Genomic DNA, 4561 nt, shown 5'->3' on the forward strand with positions numbered 1-4561 from the left:
TATGAAACTCTACTTTTTAAAATGTAGACTTGTATCTTATTCTTTCATGTGATAACACTTTGTTCTTTTGTGTTACTTTGTGATTTATGTAACATTAGCTAACAGTGTTTCATGTATGCATATCAGTTAATTATTTTTCACTGAACAGAAAAAAATAAAAGCTTTTTGTATAAAAAAAACCAAAACTCTACTATCAGTGCCTGTGAGCATAATTTAAACCATAAGAACAATCACACTGGACTAAAGCTGCATGTAGCTATTGTGTTTTGTCCTCTGGCTGTAGCCAATACCAGGTGCCCCAAGAGCTACTCAACAAGGCACCACTGGGAGTAGAACCCAGGACCTCCTGTTCACAGGGCAAGTGCTTTAGCCATCTAAGCCATGGTGCCTGCCTGTGGCTAAGGGGCACTGTCTGCGCACACCTGACTCCCTGCCATCCCCACCAGGGCCTGACAAGCTTTGCATGTGTTTGGATTCTGCAAAGCAGAGGAGCAGGTGATGTTTTCCTTGCAAGCTGTGTGTGTGTGAATCTCTGGCCAGATCTGCACTACAAAGTTATTTTAGCATCATTATATTGCTCAGCTGTGTGAAAAACACACAACGCTCCCTCGGTCACCAGCTTTTTGCTGGTACACACACTGCAATGCCACATCTGGCCACAAAACTGCCTTGTTTTGGTGACCAAATAAAATCACCTCGACGAGAGGCCTAGAGCTTTTTGCAGCAAACTTAAAGCGACAAATTGTCAGTGTAAATGCTGCTGTTCATTATATCACCATAACTGGCCTCCTCCAGTATCCCAGAATGCCCACCGTGAACTTGCCTGCCCTGCATTACTGCTTCAGAGGCTGGGCCCCTCCCCTTTCATAGCTCCAGAATGTTTCTGACAGCTGAGCTGCTGTCTACACTGGCATTGGTTTGTTATAACTGCATTACTTGGGGGAGTGTAAATTTTTTATACCTCTAAGTAATGTAGTTACACCGACCTAATTTTGTAGCGTAGACCTGTCCAAATAATCACTCACACACCTTGGGAGTAAACCTTCCCCTGCTCCTCTGCTTCACAGAATCCAAACACGAGCAAAGCTTGTCAGGGCTCGGTGGGGATTGGCAAAGAGTCAGGTGTGGGCAGACACGCTGCTTTAAGTAACAGCAGGCACCATGGCTAAGCTGGTTACAGCCTCTGTTTTGTAAACAGGAGATTCTGGGTTCAACTCCTAGTGGTGCTTGGTTGAGTGGCTTTTGGGGCACCTCGTGTGGGTGACTGTCAGAAAACAAGATTCAGAGCTAGATGGGCCTTTGTTCTAGCCCAGTGTGGTTTTTATTATGGTTTAAATTACACTCACAGGCACTGAGGATAGAGTTACTGAAAGTTTGGGTGTTAAGAGCTGGTAGGTCAGTGGTCCAGTCTCCTCAATGCAGTTTTACCATTTCCACTTGCTAAACTCCCTCCCAACCTTCTGGGCTCCTAGAGCAGAGTACAGAGCTTGAGCCGAGACACGGACACTGCAACTTTACTGTAGACCAAGCCGCATGACCCTGATTAATGTGACTTGGGCCAGCCGTGAGTGTTTCATTGCACTGGAGACGTAACCTAATGTTATGTATACACTGCGATTAACACACCGAGGGCACTTGTCTCAAAGCCCAGCCAGCTGACTCAGGTTTATGGGGCTTGGGCTGCAAGACTATAAAATTACAGTGCAGACATATGGACTTGAGCCCAACTTCTGAAACCCCACGAGGGATGAGGCTTTCTGAACCCTGGCTTCAGTGTGAACACAAATATCTGCACCACAGTTTTTAGCCCCTCAGCGTTAGCTCCATGGGCCCAAGTCAGATGACCCAGGCCAGCCACGCTGCCATCTTTATCCCAGGGGAGATGGACTCTAATGGTACGTCTCCATTGCAATGTCAGCCTGGGTGGGGCATGCTGTGCTCAATGCAGCACCCTGGAAGCCCCATATTCACCATTCTCATATAATGATAACATGGTTTGTACAAAGTCTGCCTGGTGAGGTATCATTTCAAAAGTCTTGATCTGTTGAACATTAATATTGTGTTGGTCTGTGTGTAGCATTGGTTGGGAAGTTATGAAGTTTGCTCTGTGTGTGTTACTGAGATATGGTGTGAGATTGGGAAATGCCCACCACCAGCCTTTCAGGTGTGACAATGGAGGAGCCAGACTCTCTGCTGGCCCATTAAAGGGATCCACATTCCCAAGGACTATCCCAGGAACTGTGTACAATACAGACTTCTCCGAGATAGCACAGCGACAATGGACACTGCTTGACTCACATCCTAGCAAAGGTACTTCCCAGCAAGTTGGAAGAAACTATGAAAGAGGGGAAGAGACATCATGACTTGGCCTCTCTCCCCCGCAACTCAATACCCAAAAGCACATCTGGAGGACAAACACTGAACTGAAATAAATCAAGAGAGAATAATAATAATACATTCAAATCAAAGTCTCCGAACAGACTAGTATTGGTTTATCAGCAAAAATTTTCAGTTTGGGGAATTTTCTTTTCTCAGTCAGACTTTGCCAAGGGAAGTGGAGAAGAAATGTTTGAGTTGCCTCTTTCAGAACAGCCTGGTCTAGACACTAGCTCTGGTTCACTGTTGTGGTCTTGCTCAGGATGGGGGTATTTTAATTATTTGGGAAGGTCCCAGGGTGTTTGGGGGAGATTATGAGGATGTTCCCTTTTGAGATAAAAACTAAGAAATACAGGAGTAGAGAATTTTTTTAGAAATCTGAGTTTTAGAGTTTTTATTTGAAGCAAGGGAAGGGGCTGAGATTCTGAGAAGGTTTTTGTTTGCAAGAAGCAACAATGTTTGATGTGTCATTGTACCAAAGGGGGAGATGGTTGTCTATAAAGGAGAGGTAAAGACTAAATGCATCTGAGGAGGATAGGATTTGAACCCATGCATGCAGGGCAAAATGGATTAGCAGTCCATCCCCTTAACCACTTGGTCACCTCACCTGAGCTATCAGGAAATGGCACAGGAGGAGAAATCTAAGGCCGGCAGAGATAGGGACACTAAGGAGTTTTTAAATACTAAGCATAAGCAGGGTCTGAATGAGCTCCCCCTCACATCTAGTGAGGAGCTGGGAAAGACTTCAGGAACAGACCGTGTTTGCATAGACACACCTACTCTGCCTAGCTATGCAGCATGGTGGGGCCGCTTCCCCAAAATGACCAGTTTGGGATGGTGTTGGGTTACAAATCACTTTAGGATTGAGTGGAATGAAATGTTATTCTCCTTCCTGTATGAGTGAAGGGCAGCAGAACATACCTAGTCTGTCCTGACGGAGGGGTAGGTGGGTGAGGAATAGCTTTTATTGGACTGCAGAGAAGTGATTGAGGATGTCACCCTAAACCAGTGGTCCCCAAACATTTCACACTGTGCCCTCTTATCCATGGCTGTGGCCCCTCGGAAGCCGCGATCGAGAACCGGGACTGGGAGTGGGGCTGTTGTTTGCTCAGGAGAGGGGTGCGGACAGGGGTAAAGGGGTCGATGCCGGGCTGGGAGCCAGAGTTTCAGGCTGAGGGTGGGGTTTGGAAAGAGCTGGGACAGAGTGGGGCTGAGTGTTGCTCCCTCCCTGCCCTCCATGGGGAGTGGCTCAGGCCCTGAGGTGCCCCATCAATCTTCCTCTGTGTCCCCCTAGGAGTCACGCACCACATTATGGGGACCACTGAACCCTAGTCGCTAAGCAGGGGCGAGTGATGCCAAAGCTCAGGGAAAGGGAGAACACGTGTGGGGGCCCCAGCACCAGAACCATGTCTCCAAACCCTCTTCTGCCTGCGGCCCTGCCCTATTTCAACCTTTCCACGCCTTCCACCCATGACCCCATCCACTAGTCAGCTCTTTTCCGCCCCACCCTGCTCACTCATTTACTCCCCCCCACCCACGCTGCAGCCCTGAGACCAGAGAAGCTCTGTGCCCCTGCTGCAAGCCCCGGGCCATAGTGTGGACTGGGAGGTCCTTCAGCCCTCGGGCCGACATAGGGGAGACTTTTCCAAGGGTCCCAAATCAGCCAGGGCACTCGGGCAGCATGCAGCAGTGCAAAGGTGCACGCTGCGGGTTTAGTGTCAGACACTGCTTCCTGGGGGGGCTCCCACATTTTTCCCTGCGTGTACCCGGTGGAGGAGCATTGTGGGGGGGAGGGGCAAGTGGTGACACAAAGATACAGCTCACCTGCCCCCAACGTTCCTCTGTGGCCCCATAGAGGGCTGGGGGGAGCAAAGAGCAACACTATGTGCTCCATGCGTCCTGGTCACTTTCCCCACCTGGTCTGTGCTGTGAGGGGAGCATCAGATGCTGCTGCTCTCTGCCCTCCCCTTATACAGCCTGGCGGAGGAAAGGGACCTGGATGCAGGGAGCTCGGATGATCTCGCTTCTTGCCTCCGCCCCCACAGCTCCTAAGGGTGCCCGGAGGAGCGGCATTCCAGGAAGAAGTGGGGGGTGGCAATGCCAGTTGCTCAATGCACACAGGTCAGTGTCCCTAAGTGGGCGCAGGAGGGGGTGCAGGGGTTTCTGTGATGCTTATTCTATCAAT

General features: G+C 49.4%; 2 non-coding genes across 2 annotated transcripts; both read right to left on the minus strand.

Annotated features, from left to right (window-relative positions):
* Positions 1–315: 315 nt before the first annotated feature.
* On the minus strand, positions 316–389 carry TRNAT-UGU. The gene has a single exon. It is a non-coding gene; the product is annotated as a tRNA-Thr (tRNA).
* A 2513-nt stretch (positions 390–2902) lies between these two features.
* On the minus strand, positions 2903–2984 carry TRNAS-GCU. Its single transcript has one exon. It is a non-coding gene; the product is annotated as a tRNA-Ser (tRNA).
* Between the last annotated feature and the right edge of the window lie 1577 nt (positions 2985–4561).

The sequence above is a fragment of the Gopherus evgoodei genome, unplaced genomic scaffold (genome assembly GCF_007399415.2).
Source record: "Gopherus evgoodei ecotype Sinaloan lineage unplaced genomic scaffold, rGopEvg1_v1.p scaffold_218_arrow_ctg1, whole genome shotgun sequence".
In the NCBI taxonomy this organism is placed as follows: domain Eukaryota; kingdom Metazoa; phylum Chordata; order Testudines; family Testudinidae; genus Gopherus; species Gopherus evgoodei.